A 19,984-nucleotide genomic window follows, 5' to 3' on the forward strand; every position below is an offset into this window, starting at 1 on the left:
ACATATCTCGTTTTGCGGACGAATTTCTTGATTTCATAAACGGAATTATATCAATACCTTTAGCTTAACAGGTCCATAATTTAAAAGAGAATCTGCAGGCTTATTTTTAAGTTATTTGTTTATTGTTCCGTAGAAAATTCCCCAGGCACAATGCAGCCCCAATGTGAACGCTTTTCTCGAATATGGTATGAGTCAGTCGATGTTCGCAAGCAGGTGGAAATAGGCCTGAATATTGCAAACGATTGGAAGTTGCTGCGAGTGGATGTGTCGAGAGAGCATCCGAGAGTCGTGTAGCAAAGATACCAGAGATACCTCAAGTACTATCCCCTCCTCTGCTCAAACGTACAGCGTATAATGGTCCACTAATGGGAAGAAATGCCAGGCGCACTCAACGAGTATGGCTGGGGACCTGATTCAGCATGTTGAAGAGACTATTCCAACAGCCACTGAGGGAACGTGGTGCAAACAACTGCACACTGAGGTGCATGTTGGAACTAACGATATCTGTCATCTGAGCTCGGGGTTGCATTTAGATCATTCCAGAGACCGGCAGAGGAGGGTGTGAAGACCAGCCTTGCACGCAGGGTTTCAACAAGGTTCACAATTTGTAGCACTGTCACCAGAACTGGCGGTGGCCGCCTGGTTCTGAGCCGAGTAGGAGGACTGAGCCAAAACTTCGTATGTACTATGACGAGCTAGGCTGCGGCTTCTTGGACTTTACCCATAAGGGTGAGAAATGTAGGAACCGCCTAACGTGTCAGGTGTGCATTACACATCAGGGACTGCTACGCAGGTCGCTGACTGTATGAGGGTTTCACTAAAGGGTGTCTTGGATTTGACGACTCTCCTTCCTGGGCAGATAACGATGGCTGTGGGGCACCCATCAGTGTGAGCATAAGATCCAGAGAAAAGCACCCACAGGGGGTGATTTTTAAACTTCCAGTGATTAACAGCCGAAGCATTCGCATCAAAGTGCCGAGTTTGAAGCGCTCCTGAGGAGGAAGATTTTTGGAAAAAATTTAAGCGTATATCGAAAGGAGAGGCTAATTACAAATCTAGGTGGTGTATTTGTTTACTGTCCGACCCCAGTAGCTGAGTGGTCAGCGCGACAGACTGTCAATCCAAAGGGCCCGGGTTCGATTCCCGGCTGGGTCGGAGATTTTCTCCGCTCAGGGACTGGGTGTTGTGTTGTCCTAATCATCATCATTTCATCCCCATCGACGCGCAAGTCGCCGAAGTGGCGTCAAATCGAAAGACTTGCACCAGACGAACGGTCTACCCGACGGGAGGCCCTCACCACACGACATTTCATTTCAACAAGAAACTCAAATATAGCGAGATAGAAACTGAAATTGCATGCTGGATTATCTGGGCAAGTTTCAGTACCCAGGGTGAACGTAAATTTATAATCGGAACTTTCTTTCAGCCATCAGTCTCACCACTCAATGTAATAGAAAACGTTAGAGAAAATGGAGGTTCAATAGTACGTAAGTTCCCCAATCATACTGTCATCGTTCAAATGGCTCTAAGCACTATGGGACTTAACATCTGAGGTCATCAGTCCCCTAGACTTAGAACTACTTAAACCTAACTAACCTAAGGACATCACACACATCCATGCCCGATGCAGGATTCGAACCTGCGACCGTAGCAGCAGCGCGGGTCCGGACTGAAGCGCCTAGAACCGATCGGTCACAGCGGCCGGCTTTGTCATCGTTGGAGGAGACTTTAATCATTCAGCAATCAATTGGAAAAATTATAGTTTTGTTGTGAGAGTGATAAGATATCTTGGGAAACATTACTAATTGCCTTCTCTGAGAACTACAAAAAACATTGTTCGAAAGCAATAAATATACTTAACCTCTTTGAGGATGTTCACCAAGAAACTGGTATCAGCGAACATGAGACAGTCGCAGCAACAGTGATTACTAAAGTACAAAGGGTAGTTAAGACAAGTAGAAGTAATTATAGTTTCAGAAAACTAGAAAAAGAGGCTGTAGTGTCGTATCTCGATAAGAAATTCGAAGGGAGCATGCAGAAGAACCGTGGATCAGTCTTAAAAGAGTAGTTAATCATGTACTTGAAAGGTATGTACCTGGTAGAACAGTTCATGATGGGAGGGACCTCCCATGGTATACAATCACTGTACAGAAACATATGAAAAACAGAGTCTGCTGCGTAAGAGGCGTACAGCAAAGCGTAGGGCTAGAGATACGCAGATGTTGTATGAAACCAAAGTTATTGCCCAGATACTCGTAGACGAGAGAGAGAGAGAGACTGAAATCGAGGGTAATAAAGCAAAAATGAAAACGTTGCACTTTGGTTTCAAATGTTCCTTTACAAATGAACATCCATGGCTATTGTCCCACTTTAATTCTCTGCGAAGATGAGTGAAACAGACATTAGTGGCAGTGGTGTTGAGAAACAGATGAAATTGCTAAAATCGAACGAAGTTCCAGGGCCCGATGTAATCGCCAGCAGATTATGATATTATGTACCGAATTTTCGGCCTTTTTCGCTCCTCTTTTAACTATTATCTACCGTAAATCCCTCGAAAAAACTACAATGCCCGGTAGGGAAGAAAGCACAGATCCTAGCCAGTCAGGTACATGCAGTATTTCTCGATTTCCGAAAATTATTTGACTCAGTAACACATGTACGCGTATTATCGAAAGTAAGATCGAATGGGATATCAAGCGAAATTTGTGACTGGACTGAGGATATTTTTGTAGGAAGGAAGCAACATGTTATCCCGGATCGAGGGCCAGCGACAGAGGTCGAAGCAACATCTGGTTGCTCCAGGAAAATTCTTTGGGGCACTTATGTTTGGTCAGATCTTGATAAGCTTTCCAAGTGATGCAAAGACTGACAACTTGATTTAAAATTTCCGAAATGTGGAATTGTAGACTTCATTAAATGAAAAAAAGTAGTCTTTTGTGACTAAAGTATCCACCAGTCACAACTGGAATCGGTCAATTCATGCAACTTCTTGTGTGTAACACGCTGAAAGGGTATGAATGAAACTATTACATTGACTCAGACGCAAGTAAAGCAGGTAGCAGACTTCGTTTTATTATTTACACTAAGGAAATGACGTCCGCAGTCGTGGTCTCGCGGTAGCGTTCTCGCTTCCCGAACACGGGGTCCCGGGTTCGATTCCCGGCGGGGTCAGGGATTTTTCCTGCCTCGAGATGACTGCGTGTTGTTGTGTCGTTTTCATCATCATCATTCATCCCCCTTACGGTCGGAGGAAGGCAACGGCAAACCACCTCCACTAGGGTAAAGCCGCGCGGGTCTCCCGCGTCGTTCCCCTACGCTCTGTAAAGAAGTATGGGACTTCATCATCATCAAGGAAATGACGTCAGTGTACAAAGTAGATTGCTTAAAAATCATTCGTGGAACCCATCTTAGAATACTTCTCAATTGTGTGGGACACGCGGCAGATATGGGTAACAGGGGGTAATGAACGTATACAGAGAACGGCAACATGAATAATTACGGGCGTGTTTCATCTGTGGGAGCTAGTTACACAGATGTTGAAAAATCTGAAGCGGAGACACGCTAAGATAGTTGCAAACTATCTCTTGAAAGCATATTTAAAAACTTAGTAGCTTTAAGTGAGGAATCTAGGAGTATACTTCGACCCCATACATATCATTTTCTTAGGAACTGTGAAGACAACATTAGACTAATTACAGCGTGCACAAAGGCGTTTAAACTATCATTTTTCCCGTGCTCCTTGAATGGAATGGTAAGAGGCGTTAACAGGTGATACAATGGGAAGCAATCTTTGTCATGAACTTCATAGAAGTTTGCAGAGTATGAACGCAGATGTAGATGTAAAAAAGATCTATGTCTATCGTTCTGTAGTCGGCGTGATCTAGTCGGCAACTACTCTTGAAAAAAATGAAGGGGTAATTATTGACTTTAGTCTTCGTGAACTGACCAGTCATAACTTATTTGGAACCAGTTTAAGAAAACCACGTAAATCATAAGTACAGCAAAATAACCACGTCGGTATCTGAACTCTTCCCTTTGGCAAAAGGAGTCTAAGGACTTACTACACAGACGAGTTGTTCTAGTTGAATATTTCCAAAAGTTTCACAAAATATATAAGTAATTTTTACCCAAGCCTAGCAATCAAAATCTGTTACAACACAGGTGAGAAGAAAGTAACAATTATTAAACATATTTATGCAATACAACGCTTATGCAAACGAGGATTAACAATTGTTTAATGTGTTACAGACGTTATTGGTAGCGTACATTAATATTCTCCAAAATATTTTTAATTCGTAATGGTGTTGCATCTATTGACGACACATATCGAAATGTAATATATTTGAAATCGCAATAGTACAGTGACTGTCTGCAGTCCTTTTGTATGGTTAGTGTTTGTACAACGATGATCTACGCACTGTCTTATTGCATCGTCTGCTCTTCTTAACATCAAGAGACTGTAAAAGAAAATAAGAATTTGTACTACTGCTTCCTGAGAAATCCTCCTGTCCTCACGTAACATACTTCCGTGACTAGTATCGGGTGATCTCATGAAAACAATGCCCTGCCCTCTGGCTGCACCTGCTATAGAGTTCATTGACCTCAGACAGTAATTGAATTCTCCGTTATTCGAGTTAAATTTTTCACTGAATAAGTAATGAATCACTATCCTTAGGTCGTGTCCGTGACTCAATGCCAAGTCTTCTCCAGTGTGTCAAAAGATATCAAAGTGATTTCTTTCGGAATAGGTTTCAAATACTTCTGACCAGTAATTTCAGTAACTTAGTTTTGTTGCGCAATAAGAGTAATGCTGTACATAAATGAAGGAAAGTACCTACTTAACTTATTAGTAAAAAGTAATTGTAATAAATAATGTTGCAGAATATCTTTTTAAGAAAATATGTCAAATTCAATAAACTGTCAAATATTAAAAGGTCCAAAAAGTGAAAGTTAAAAGCATTAATAGAAACTTGTCTTTAGCTGCATGTGATATGCAGCGGTTGTCATGAACTGTGAAACCATTCTGTCATTTTTACAACAAACCGGCGATAGTGTTTTCATCAGTTTTAAATATAACCAGTCTCTCAGAGATTTCGGAAGTTACGAGCATGGTGTCTCCTCCGACTTCTGTCTTCTAACTGAAATATAAGATATCTTAAATGAACATAATGATGTTAGATAGCTTTTTTAATTATGACGTACGGAAAAATTCAATACCCACAGAAAACAGACAGAGAATTCCATTATAGAAAATGGTAACGTTTTGAATTTTTATCTACCTCAGCAAGTGATACCTATAAGTTATCAAAAGTTTTTTATTGCGATCCTGAAAGTCTATTATTTTATCTTGTAGCTAGCTATTTCATACGTTGGCTTGATCTAATCCAATATCAGCGACCATAAATGTATTAAAATGGTTATTTTCAGTTTTGGAGCGCATACGCTCAATGTGAAAAACTGAATCTAAAAGTCGAAACATAACTCCCTTTTTGAGTTGAGTACAGATTTCATAAGTTTCTTTGACCAAAATACAAACGAATATTCGTCTGTTTTATTTGTGAAATGTACCTATTTTGCAGGATTATGAAATAACAGAAATTTCATATACGATTTTCGTAATGCGTGACTGGACCAAAAAAGTGAAAATCAAATTGTCTCTATTGCACCAGAACTGCCCTTCATTCTTGGTAATCTTCTCTAGCATTTGGCATCACTTTAATTTTACATCTTTTAGTTATCTCTGAATTTAACAACAAATCTGAGCTGTCCTTAATATCTCAGGCGCACCATCTTTCCTAGCAGCCGATTCGCGGGAAATGTCTAAAGTTATCTCAGTAGCTCATTTACATTAATATGATTGTGGCTGATCCTGTGCAAGGATGGAGCCACTTATTTTGTTTATGTACCTGTTACGCTTCACTTCTTTATTTTAAAGATTTCATTCATACTTTTGTACCACTATCGTGTGTCTTTTTTAAATAAATTAATTGAACTGGGCGTAAGGTTCTGGCGGATGTTCGAGTCCTCCCTTGGGCATGGGTGTGTGTGTTTGTCTTTAGGATAATTTAGGTTAAGTAGTGTGTAAGCTTAGGGACTGATGACCTTAGCAGTTAAGTCCCATAAGATTTAAAAATAAAAAAAGTGCTTTAAAAAGCGCATTTAGTAGATGCTGCGAAAATACGAAGTCGGAAGACGACTTACGATGAATGAGGTTTCGTATCGACAACGAGGTATGGACAGTGTACTTCGTATATGCCATTGTATTGAAAACCTACTGAAATTTACAAGCAAATGGAGTAAGCGGTACATGTAAACTGAAGATTCAGAATGTTGGGGTGAGGCGATTAACACCCGCTTCAGAAGTTCAATCAGACAACAGAAACTGACCATCAATAGAAACAAGTCTGTTATGTAGGTGAAGATGGACTCATCATTTAGGAGATCAGATTATTGGCTCACTACGCACCGCACTGTTAGTGACGGCCAAGGGCACTGGTACTTTGACAAACCAATGAACTTGCACCAGAGAAGACTAAAGCTTAGAAAAACGTCGAACCTTTCTGATACCAGTATGTTGTAAATTTCCTACATTATGCGACTGAAATTCTCCCTCTTATCCAATTCACAGCTACGCAGATTCAAAGTCTGTGATAACTGCTTTTTTGGAACGTGAAGTATAAGACAAATAACACACAGAAACTTGATGAAAGAAACAGAAACAAGTTTCCTTGTGGTCGAAGTATAATAGATCGCTATTCCTAGAAAGGAAACCTTAGCAGATTTGAGGAGTGGTAAGTATGGATTTCGAAACATATTCTGCTTTACAGCAAGAACTAGATGGTGAAGGTTGTTAGATTTCACAGGTAAGGGTTTTAGAAGGCGGAAGCGGGGCCAGGACTGGCGCTTGCGTCCTTGGTTGCGCGGGTGGGGCGCATATTCAAGGATGTCTCGCACATGCCCGGCCCTTTCCGTCAACAAGGACTGCGCAACGTGCTTCACAGCCCTCGTAAACTGCTCTTCTCCAGCTCGCTCTCGTCAGCAGTCGTACTGTGGTCAAAACTTTTTTTATTTGACTGCAGTAAAATTTGTTTCCTTCGTGTTTCCAGGTAGTACAAAATTTACGTATCGAGAAAACTCAACAACGAGGTAGTGGTGTTAAAAACAATTCACAGGTCGAGCCAAATATATAAACTTTGGAGCCCAAGGGAATGATAATTCTCTTTCCAAACACTACTTTTGTTACGACTGTGCTTTTTCCTTCAGTACATCACGCATAATACTCGGACCTTTCTCTGCTTGCTGAATCTCTGTCTCTCACATCGATAGGTAACTGAACTCAGACCTACAGTTACCGCCACTCGAAATTTGGTTATGGTATGACATGAATTCCAGTGGCATCTTGCATCTGCCATTGAACTTATTTGTAAGGTTACATTTGATTCCTTGTTCTCGTATTCTTGTACAGGGATCGCAGATTTCGGAGAAAAAACAATACCAATATTATTTTCCATTTTATAAAAGTTGAATACTTCTGATCGATCTGACTTTGTCGTCACTCCCATGAAACGCTACCCTCATATCCCACAAAATTTTATAAATTTTTGTTGCTGGTGAGAGAAGAAATCTAGATGATACCAGTTCGCCTTAGAAGGCTAAGTTGAGAAGAAAAGAGTATGTTCTTGCATAAAGCATAAACTGACAGAAATTTCGATGAAATTTTACTAAAACACATACTTTCTTCCTATCCTGACACGAATTGAACAAATAATTTTCAATAGACTTCCAGTCTTAAATACTTTTGAATCAGTATCCTAAACTCTTCTTTTGTAATATTCTGACTATCTTTTTTTTAGTTATATCTAGTTTAGTCCTCCACAGCGAGTGAGATCTTTACTGATGGGGAACTTTCTCTGATCCGACAAGGTATTCGTGTGAACGTCTTTATGAAACGCAAAAGTTTGAATATGGCTGCTTGGTTCAGTGACCGTTTATAAATTGAAACAAATGAGCCCTCGGTCACAATTTTTTAGCCTTATTAAGCAGGTTTCAACATTTCTAAGAGTGCCTTCATCAGAATTTAGACATTTAAAGTGGTCTATAACATAATTACAAATTTGAGGGAAGAAAATTTTTTTAATCTAAAAACGTGTGAGTGCTAACTAACAATACAAGACAGAGACAGTACCTACATGTCACGTATAAAACAAATAACATGCCAGAAGACCTTTAGTCACAAAACATTTAAAAGGAATGTGTGAAGGCGAGCCTCTAAGGGCTGCTCATACCTGTACAGCCACAGGTTGCAACGGACTCCTCGGAGAGTCTTCCCAGAAATTTGTAATTATGTTATAGACCACTTTAAACGTCTAAATTCTGATGAGGGCACTCTTAGAAGTGTTGAAACCTGATTAATAAGACTAAAAAATTGTGACCGAGGGCTTATTTGTTTCAATTGTCTTTATGAAAGCCTCTGTTAATTTGAATCAGAATTGCTGGAATGAGATTGAAATAACGTTCTCTTTATTCCAAAGTCAATGATTTACCATTGCTCAGTCGCATATAAATGTCACCATTACGAACAACGAAGTAAAATATAGATCATTATTTAGTGGTAGCCAATTGATGAAACCAGATCGCCAATAAATGTGACTAACATTTTAAAAACGTTCAAAGGAAAAGACTCATAATTAGCTACAGCCGATGAGCCGTTTAGGTGAACTTTCAGTTGTACTTGTTGCTAGAGTAAATCTTTATTTAGGCACTTCGATACTACTTTCCTTCTATTGACAATGTTTCATAATGGATCTCAGGTAGAGGGACAGTTTTCGTGGAAACAAATATCCCGAGCAACTCCAGATGCGAACGTATCGTTGTAAGTATCTAACGGAAACGTGAAGCGATGACATAACATTATGGTTCTCTAAGGTACTTAGAGCACGATGTAGTTTGTGGAGACAATTAGTTTGCTGCAACTCCTCCAGGATGCAACAAGTCGATATGAAATGCGCTGTTCGGTTTCATTCTAGATATGAATTAGATGGCTAAATAGAAACTCTAAGAAATAAAATGTCACAATTTCTGCTTACAAGTAAATAAAAATGGTTCAAGTGGCTCTGAGCACTATGGGACTTAACTTCTGAGGTCATCAGTCCCCTAGAACTTAGAACTACTTAAACCTAACTAACCTAAGGACATCACACACATCCATGCCCGATGCAGGATTCGAACCTGCGAGCCGGCCGCGGTGGTCTAGCGGTTCTGGCGCTGCAGTCCGGAACCGCGGGACTGCTACGGTCGCAGGTTCGAATCCTGCCTCGGGCATGGGTGTGTGTGATGTCCTTAGGTTAGTTAGGTTTAAGTAGTTCTAAGTTCTAGGGGACTTATGACCTCAGATGTTGAGTCCCATAGTGCTCAGAGCCATTTGAACCATTTTTAACCTGCGACCGTAGTGGTCGCGCGGTTCCAGACTGTAGCGCCTAGAACCGCTCGGCCACTCCGGACGGCTACAAATTAATAATTGTTATATCGTACAGAAGTGGCGGGACAGGCTTTCTACACTCGGTGAGAACCTCGCGAGGTGGCTGGAAATCGACCATCTGATAAAATGCTATGATGAGCAGCAAAACAGGTTTGGAACACATTCAAGGGCAATTTCCATAGGTATCTCCACTAGCTATATTCTTCTTAGCCGTTTCTATCTAAAAGTAATTCTTAAAACTCAAGAAAAATCTTTTTCAAAATTTATAGTTGAATTTATAGCTCTTGAGTGACAGCAATGATACGTTCTCTCAATAACACTACTTTAATGGAGATCTCAAATAACAATCTTGTCCCCGTGTCACATAAAATGTCGAAAACTGATGAACCAAAAAAACGAGAATGAATTCTTAGAAGAAATCGTCACAATACACAAAAATATAAAACAGAAACATTTTCTCAAGATAGTGTCGCAGTTTTTTTCTGGATATTTTTGTAGTAAACGAAATTTGGAGAGAACGCCACCGAAGAACGAAATAAAATTTCATTTTTATTTTTAAATACGGTTCTTACATTTTATGTGGAACTTTACGGGAAAGAAGTCTATTTAAACATCAAAAGCAGTATTGTTACCTGGTCGACAATAGAGGGAACAAGGTGGAGGAGCAGCGAGTCCATCATTCGGGCAGCGGGTTGTCGCGCGATGTGGAAGGCGCCGCTACGTGCTGGCTACTGTGCGACAGCGGGCAGCGGCGGCCGGTCGAGAAACAAGAAACACAGGGTGGCGAAACGATGCGCCACTCTGCGTCACCACAAACCGTGGCCTTCCACCCAACCACTGCCACACTCTTATAAACACCCGCACTCTCCTTTTCACCAGACGTGCCCCTCTCCCCGCAGTCAGCACTCTGTTGCTCTAAATAACAGTTCTCTAACGCAGCAACGCAGAGAATAATTGTCGTTTACTAAACAGGAAACGAAGCTCAAGACGAAAATCAAATGGGGGACGTAACACTATCAACTCGGAGTAACTTCCAGAGTTTAAAAATAATTGTTTTAATGGTAAACAACTGCAAGTGTACAATCAAGTTTACCAAAGCCAAAGGCAAAATCGTCTTTAGTACAATGATTTTAGGCCCATTCGTTACGAAGAACAAGGCATTCAAATTTTGGCATGTCCTGTTCGACTATAAAGTTAAGTATAGCAACATTTGATTTATAGCACTTTCTAGTGGCCTTTATGCCATGCCATGACGTTCTGGGTGCTTTCCTTGATATTCAGGCAAGTCTCCACACCATCCTACTTTGTTTCTGTTCTACACGGAGGAAGCCAGGAATATCTTCGTTCATAATTCCTGGAGAAGGAGGAAACAAGAAGAACTTCAGAGACTGATCGTTAGCTACTCTCGGGGAAAATAGATGAAAGACTTAACACTAGGGTTCTTTAACGAGCCATACTGACATTCGCCAGCAGCAATAATTTTCCGTTGTTTACTTAACAAACCACGGAAAACAAACTGTGACTGCACATTTCCTGGATGCAGTACCAGTGATTAATTATCTCAACACGACGACAATTTCAGACGTCACTTTCACTGCGATAGTTTGATAACGCTTTCAAGGAAAACTGCATATTTCGAAGACTGAAAAACAACGAGTAGAATAAAAATACACGTGAGCTTAGTGGTTCTAGAACTGAGTAGCCGGGACGCTGCAGAATCGGCGATCAAGATAAATATACCGAGAAGACAATACGGACAATGTGAAACAGTTTAATAAGAAAAATGCGAAGAGTAGAAGACTAAGTTATTACATTTTATTCAATAGCGTCTGCACTAATTATAGAGTTTAAGAAGACCAATAATTATTTAATGTTTACGAAAGCTTAAGTTCTAGTGTCGCACGAAATAGAGAAGAGAATGAAAGAAATTAACGTCGTGGAATTTTATATATATATATATATGTATGCCACACTCACCTACAAAGCCTGCTAGATCGGACTGTCTGTGCAGCAATGACTAAACAGGGTAATGCTTATACGAATGCTTTCTTGTCTGCAAAATACGTCGCTAGAAGTTGCTTATCATTCTGAAAATGATGCAAGGCACATTGATGAATACAAGCTGGTGGTGTAGGTATGTTTCTGTCTGGTTCCACACATGCTTTCTCCTGCTGCTATTTTGTCCTGCAGCTGCTCGATTTTTAGATGCACAAATTGCTTTGTGGATATTTAGTGTCATTCAACCCCTACTATTTATTTGAGCAAACTTGTTTGATAATACATTTATTCAAGCTTACCAGCTCAAATTCTAACGAAAAATATTCTATTAATTTCTGTGTAAGTGTAAATCCGCGTGATACATATTTGTATTTTCGAGACAATGACAGCCGTTGAATCTGCAAGGAGAAAGGTGTAAGGATGAGAACAAGAGTAATAATGAAATGAACAGTAACAGAGAATCGTAAAAATATCCGCCAAGAGGCCATGAATTGTATCGAAAGTTAGCAATAGCTCATTATTTTTCCTTTCCCCACAAATTAAATAGCAAAGAGAAATCGTAATTAACAAAAATTATTACAATCAACATTTCTGTTTCATATTGAAACAAATAATTTACTATCATTCATTGTATCTTTATGTTTCGTGAGGCTGTTGACGTTTGTTCGTTCCTGTGTGTCTTCAAAGCTATGGTGGGTAAGACTACTGGTCGAAATCAGCTGGTGACGACACATGTTCTAAAGTATAGCCATCATTAAATAGTATTCCTAGGACTTTTCTAAGCATGAAAACTTGAACGATAAAACAAAGCCATAGTCGTTCGGACAGCCCTTGTGTCTTGTGCGACAAATTAAAAAGAGGACCAGCTATGTTGATACCTCTATGTTAACCCATTAGCTACAAATTATTTTCTTTTTGAAAAATTTTTTCTTTATTACTATTGCTTTGTACACAAATAGTAAGTCACCCCTTTTCCGGTTTTGTAGCCAAATCTTTTGATAATTTTGTCATTTTAGTCAAGCCCCCAAATGGAGATTTGTGCCCATTGTAGCCACGAAAATTATATCGACATGAAAATCAGTGTTACTATAGTAATCAACATTCACCAGCAATCGAGAAAAAAATCACGATGAGCAAAATAAGCCTCGAAATCTAACGTCTGATTTGACTTCAAAATTCACGCACCTGTCGTAGGAAGAGGTGAGTAGAGGTTGAAAAGAAAAAGCGTCCTCAACATAAAGCACGCACGTAATCACTTTAAGTTCGCTGCTACACACGAAGCAGAGAACATTTAGTTTTTGTCCTAGACACACAGATAGCGTTACTGGGCCTGTTACAGTATGTAATCCCCAAATGGAAGTTCTGGCATCTAATGGGCTAATACGATCACTCTAGCAAACTATTGCACTTTGAGGAACGAATATTAATATTACCTTCTTTCTGTAAAAGTAAGTAAGTAAGCTATCTCAGTACTAAGACTGATTTAAACTTCAAAATACCTTTTACTAAACTTCGATCTACTGGGGTCGGCACACGGGACGGTTCAAACCCGCGTCCGGCCTTCCTGATTTAGGTTTTCTGTGATTTCTCTGAATCACTTTAGGCAAATGCCCCGATGGTTCCTCTGAAAGGACACGGCCGATTTCCTTCCCTAATCCGACGGTACCGATGATCTCGGTGATCAAATCAACCAGCTAACCAACTGGAGCCGGTACGCCTCTGGCTTCCTCCAACCTTTGAACTACCATACCCAGCCAATTAGTGTTGAACATGTAGTTTACCGCGGATTCCGAATCGCGAAGAACTTGATACTTTTTACCTGTACAAATCATTGCCAGAGGTGAAACAAATCACACGTGCTAGAAAGAACTAGAACGCCAAGCGGGGAACAAAGGTAGATTTGTAATCTGATGCGCTGCGCGGAGTAGCCGGGCGGTCTAGGATTTAGAGAAATCACAGAAAACCTAAATCAGGATGGCCGGACGCGGATTTGAACCGTCCAGTGTGCCCACCCCAGTATATCCAAGTTTAGTAAAAGTTATTTTGAAGTCCGCGCGGCTCCCCCCCGTCGGAAGTTCGAGTCCTCCCTCGGGCAAGGGCGTGTGTGTCATCCTTAGCGTAATTTAGTTTAAGTAGTGTGCAAGCTTAGGGACCGATGACCTCAGGCGTTTGGTCCCATAAGACCTTACCACAAATTTCCAATTTCCAATAATCTGATACTATTCGACACCGTCAGCGAGCCGCACGCTACACAAGTACCCAATTAAATTACGAAACATCAGTTTCAGAGACCCAAATTTTTGCACCCGTTCATATGGAGGTCACTGGAGACTGAGCATCAGTAGAGATAGAAAAGGGTGTGGGAGGGAACTAAACGGAGCTGAATGACCGTTATGATTCATGGAAACGGTAGAAAATTCCAGTCACGATGGTTCCATGGTAATGTGCGATACGCTCCTCTAAAATACGAGATACGTTCTCGCAGTATCCTTTCTTACCGACAGAATAAGTAGACGAGATACTGAAATTTTACCGTTGCGTCATTGTGTTGTTGAAATTATTTATGCAATTTACTTTGTGATGTTAGTTTTCCACTGGGCATTACTATAAGTATTTTAGAAATTTATGAATAATTCTGAATTAATTCAGATATCGTATTATGTAAGTCAGTATGGAGTCCATATGCCAATATGGAGTTCAACACACAGACTTTCCTCTGAAATAGTCGTTGTGCACTGATGTGCTGAACATTGCGTGGCACTGAAACAGCTGTCCACAGAAGCTATGAGGTTACGTCACTCTCTAGATTTGTATTCTCTCAGTACTTCTTGTTTATCTTTGTTAAGGACACTTTTTATTTCTTACCCACAGCTCAAAATGATTTGAAAATTCGAATTTCACAATTTCTACCCAACATTCGGACTGGAGTTTGATTAGGATTATCTGTATTTATCGTCTTGTTATCAACGAGTTTATTTGACGGTGCCGTTGTTAGAAGTGGTCAAGTCTGAGTACGAAAACAGGGCGTCGTGTTGTCCGAGGAATCCACCCAACGAATGTCCGCAAAGATTTAGGGGACTCTTGGAGAATCTAAATCATGACACCTGTCCCTGACGAACATGAGTTATGTGCAGTAACTCTAGTTTGCCAACGAAATGATACCCGGAGCTCGACCATTGCATCAAATTATGACAGTTAGTCCGAAGCAGACTGTGGTTCACAAAAGAGCTTCAGTATAACACCTCAGTTGCTTGGACAGATTTTTATAAAATTTTGATAGTCAAAAGTTGTGACCACAGTTGTTGATGGTATAAAGCACAGAGGTGACCGTACGCAGCTCTCAAGTACTGCAGTAAGCTAGTGAAGCGGTTGAGTAATGTTACTCATACTGAAAAGCTTTGGGTTAAGATTCCGAGCCAGCCATCTTGGCTTTCATAGTGCATAGTTCTCCTAAATTTTTGCAACGGTGACTTTCTTCTACAGGGCAGTAACCGAGAGTCAACTCAGACAAAGTGACCAAGTATCCTTGAAGTTATTGAACCGGGACATACCTGTTATGACATTGACATTCTTAAGGGAGGGGATACCTAGGAGCTTCTCAGTGCAAATATGCTTCTAATTTTATATCTCCAGGACGACTGCTTCCAGTGATGGATTCATCTTAAAGCTAAACCTCGTTTACTCTGTAGATAAATACATAAAGAGGAACCAGATTTCGATAAACGGTGTTAGGTAGCCGAAATGAAACCTAGTATTTTTGTACTGTGTTTTATAAATCTGTGCTACTACGTTGTCTTAAACGATATCAAGTTATTTCCGTTCATTATCGAATGGTTTTACTAATGCTGATCCTAAACTGAAGAATGATTTTTCCTTCGTCGGGTATTACAGTCATGACGAAACTTTCTGAAAGAAATTTGCGCCATTTGACTGTAAATTACTATCCATTTGCTTCACACAATCGTGATTTCGGCTTTATAACTATTTTCAAGTGCAAGCTGAAATATCACAAAATGACCGACGTACCTATATTGCATGACATCGTCGAAGTAACAAATATGAGCTCTTAAAAACAGTCGTCGTATTACGGGATATGCGTACATATCAAAGATACATAATAAGTCTGGCATTCAGCACAGCGAACAAACATTAACAATCTGTAATGAGTATTTGAGACCCAATACATAGCTATGACCTGAATTCATCACGTCCATACATCACAGAGTTGATTTATGAATGCAGGTCACAGCAGTACATTTTCTGTCAAACACTCCTCGCAATTTGTTAATGTTTATTCGCTGTGAACAATGTCATCCTTATTATGTATCTTTGATGTGCACTCATATCCTGTAATAGGACGACTAGTTTATAAGACCAGATATATGAATCTTCGACGATAACTTGTCATCTTGGCATGTCGGACATTATGTAATATTTCAACTTGTACTTGAGAAGTGCTATAAAGCCGGTATCATGATTGTGTGGAATCAATGAACTGTAATTTACAGTCAAATGGCGCAAGGTTCTTAAAAAAAAAGTGAACTGAAGAAGTTGTTTGTTTACAGGCCAACGGAGCGCAAAGATGAAGACGTGACTTACAATGTGGATGAGCAGGGTTCAGTTGCTCATCTGCTTATGTTGACTGAGATTTTTCTAAATAATTTTTCTGCTGAATAAAGGAATAGTCCCACCAACAAGGCACGTTCCTACTAAGATTGTGTAGTGGCTCTATGACATCCATGTCTACAGGTTCGTAAAACTTTATCTACAATTATCCTGCTTACTACGAAGTTTAATGAATTGTTTAAAATGACGAAATGGGATGGACGTATGGAAGCTTGTTTGAAATATCTTAAACCTCCAACTTATTTTTGATGACTGAAAATTAATTATCACTGCAATAATCCTCCTAATGAAGTTTATTATTCCCGTTTAGAAAAGATATTTAATCTTACTAAGGTGGACAATATTTACCTTACATTCGACTTGCGATTTCTGTGTGTATGGAATCTCTGAAGCGAACGATGGGTTACGCGTGAGAGCACGCGCGTCTGTGTGCGTGTGTGTGTGTGTGTGTGTGTGTGTGTGTGTGTATTAGCTCACAATTAATAGAACGCCTTTTCTGGCTGCAATATTGACAAAAACGACACGGGACGAGAAATTCTACACGCTCAGATGTCGGAAAATGAATGTTAAGACATTGTTTCCCATTGGAAGATAGGATAAGACCTTTTCGAAACGCGTCGTTGATGAAAAACGGCGAGAATAAAAAACTTTCCTGCTAAAGTATTTCTGATTGATCAAACATATGACACAGTCGCAGTCTTTCGCCAGTGTTTCATAGACATCAAGGATAACGAAGTAAATTACCCAACAAGTTCGCAGAATTCAGTTGTATCAGTTTCTAGCCGATCAGGGAGAGGATTGGTGATCATTGCCGTCCTCTGGTCATTACAGTTTCGAGTACCTAGCAGATGCCAGTCATGACCAATATAAAACAATCGCGCCCAGGATTCCTCTAATGCTACCTTGGGCGAGCATGAGAAGCTGAAACAGGGTGATCACAAGGAAATTCGAACCCTGCTATTCTGGAATATAGCTCCTGTGCACGAAGTATTCCGCCACCTCAATCGGCTCCCCGACAAATCAATTTTGTGAAGTGTCTTTCCTATTGAAACAATTTGAGCCTGCTATTTCCATTCATTAGGATGGAGTAGAAAGTAAAGTAGTCACCAATCCGAAGATTGTTTTATGGTTCAAATGGCTCTAAGCACTATGGGACATAACATCTGAGGTCATCAGCTCCCTAGACTTAGAACTACTTAACCTAACTAACCTAAGGACATCACACACATCCATGCCCGATGCAGGATTCGAACCTGCGACCGTAGCAGCCGCGTGGTTCCGGACTGAAGCGCCTAGAACCGCCCGGCCACAACGGCCGGCGAAGATTGTTTTAAACACCACAGTGCCTTATTGAGCAAGGTCCTGTTGAAGGTTGTATGCCGCCGTTTACGTCCTCCGACTTTTGAAACTGACCTACCCTGCTAGTTACAGGGGGACCTACAGTTTAACGCGGATTCCGAACCACGGTGCAACTAGGCATTTTTCACATCAATATACATTGCCAGAGGTGGCTAAAGTGATAAGTGATAGATAAATCCTAGGATGGAACAACGGAACATATATGTGATTAATCTATCTCCGTTGTCAACAAACCTGAAATCCCAAGCAACGAATAAAAAAATTAAAAAAAAAAGATTTCATTGCCTTTAGGACACAGGGAAAATCGCCCGCTGGTAGAGGTGAAAGATCGCGGCTAGTTGCAGGTGGAGCGGTAGGCAAAAGCCGGGATCGTCGTGTGGGCGGATTAGCGCGTGGCTACTCACCGGGCGGCGCGAGGTGTCCACGGGGCCGGCACGCAGCTTAATGCGCACAGCCGCCAGCCGCCAGCCACGGCGCCGGCCGGCGTCGGCTCACAGGGAGGGGAGGTGCATTTCACCGCGCTGTTGGGAAACCGCATCACAGCCTTCTGCTGCTACCCTTTCTGCCCAAATTTAGGACACCACTTTCTCCCACAGGCCACCGCGGGGTGACTGCTCCGCTTCCCACACCAAAACCGGCTGCCTGTTTTGATGATAACCTATGAGTTGCGAGTACAACAATGAGATGTATTTGTAGAGGTTCACCTTGCAAAATTCGTATATTTATCTTCTTATGGCGCAAACATGCTTCGACGCGATAGAGGACATATCCTCAGGCATCCAGGAGTCGTCAATTTGGTATGGAGGTAAGTGCTAGGAACAAAAACCAGGTTCAAACGGACGTAGGTTGCAGTGGTTATGCAGAAATAAAGAGGTCTGCACAGGACAGACTAGCTTGGAGAACTGCGTCAAACTACATCAAATGAATTCGCAACTGCGAATAAGGACTACCATCAGCTGTACAATGGAATGACGACAATGCTAACTTGTGCCGGACGGGGACTCAAACCCGGATTTCCCACTAATCGCTAACGGTCGCCTTATCGTTTGGTTATCCGTGCACGACTCACGGCCAGACCGGATGCATGCATGCATGTCCAAATGAACTTTGCATCGTAATCAGAACAACACGGGCACTGCAATATCGTATTTATCTGCCGATACCGGGCAAGCGACTTTGAAGTACAACGTTTGGGTGTACGGGATTAAACATAATGGATATACGAGTACAGGCCGTAGACGCATGGCTGACGACGTATGGAAGTTTGGGGCTTGCCGTAAATCATGCACAGATAGCCAAATAGTAAGCGGATAGCTCGCGATAAGCGGTATATACGGTTTCATTTTCATTGTCGTCATTCCATTCTACAGCTGATGATAATCCTTATACGCAACTGCGAATTCATTTCAAGTGTTTCGTAACGTCTGTGGTTGCCGCAGTGTCTGTTCCTTTGGACGTGCATGCATGTGCAAAGGAACTTTGCATCGTACTCAGAATAACACAGGCACTGCAATATCGTATGCATCAAACTAGTCTTCGGACTAAAGACCACAACAACAACAGTTTCATCTTCAGCGGGCGCCCATTCGTTTAAAAGTCTGAATACGTTCCGGCAATTGCGCGTGAGATGAAACCATATATATTTTCGCTTTATACTAAAATACCACGTTTTCATCAGTCTTGCCTTTTATTGGTAGTTACAATGATAACAGGAAAATATTTTCATGCTACAATTCCAAATAAATCAAATATAGTGTATTATTTTCACTAAAGGCTTTAGCTAAACTTCCAAATTTGCAGTCGATGTAGAAGTATCAAATAATCACATACAAGAAAACATTGATACAAATTTTTGATAATTTTAAATTTCTATTATGAGTGTAAGATTTAAAATTGACCTAAATTCCATCATCAATATGACATTAAGGACTCCATGAATTTTCGTATTAAACGCTGTAATATCCGAAAACCTGAGGACTATCCCAGCACTGTAATTGTCAAACAATTTGAGATTGTTCAAATAACAGTACTTCAGTGTCAAGCCAAAATACGACTTCATGTATTAGAGGCTGGCGGAATGGATTTTATGAGGATGTCAGTAAAAATTCCCGAGAGAGATGGCGCAGTGTCTAAGACACAGCAAATATATTCCTGATCAGCGGGTTTAAATGAACCTGGACCATAGTCATTTAGTTGTGATTTCTTTAAATTGTTTGAAGTGAATGCTGGAATATTTCCTTCCACAAGGCTGCTGTCGATTTCCTTCCCAATTCTCCTAAGCTAGAGGTCTAGCTCAAACGACCTTAATGTTGACTATGCGTTGAATCCTTTTTCTTGTTCGCAATAAACGTATCGTGTTGCTGCAAAGCTTTCGACTAAGATTTGAAAATATGAATTTCATTCCTTATGTTTCTTAATTCTGATGGGAGACTATTGAAAATCGAACCTGCTGAACAGCATACTCCATTCTGTACAATAACTAAGGGACGTTTATCCAAGTGCTAATCATGTAAATATCAACCT

General features: G+C 40.7%; 1 protein-coding gene across 1 annotated transcript in view; it reads right to left on the reverse strand.

Annotated features, from left to right (window-relative positions):
• Positions 1–17,883, reverse strand: part of LOC126183784 (elongation of very long chain fatty acids protein 7) — a 120,953-nt gene extending 103,070 nt beyond the window's left edge. The window contains exon 1 of the mRNA XM_049926020.1: positions 17,866–17,883. The gene's annotated coding sequence lies outside the window, so the exon portion shown is untranslated. The remainder of the gene's footprint in view (positions 1–17,865) is intronic.
• Between the last annotated feature and the right edge of the window lie 2,101 nt (positions 17,884–19,984).

The sequence above is a fragment of the Schistocerca cancellata genome, chromosome 4 (genome assembly GCF_023864275.1).
Source record: "Schistocerca cancellata isolate TAMUIC-IGC-003103 chromosome 4, iqSchCanc2.1, whole genome shotgun sequence".
Classification (NCBI taxonomy): Eukaryota; Metazoa; Arthropoda; class Insecta; order Orthoptera; family Acrididae; genus Schistocerca; species Schistocerca cancellata.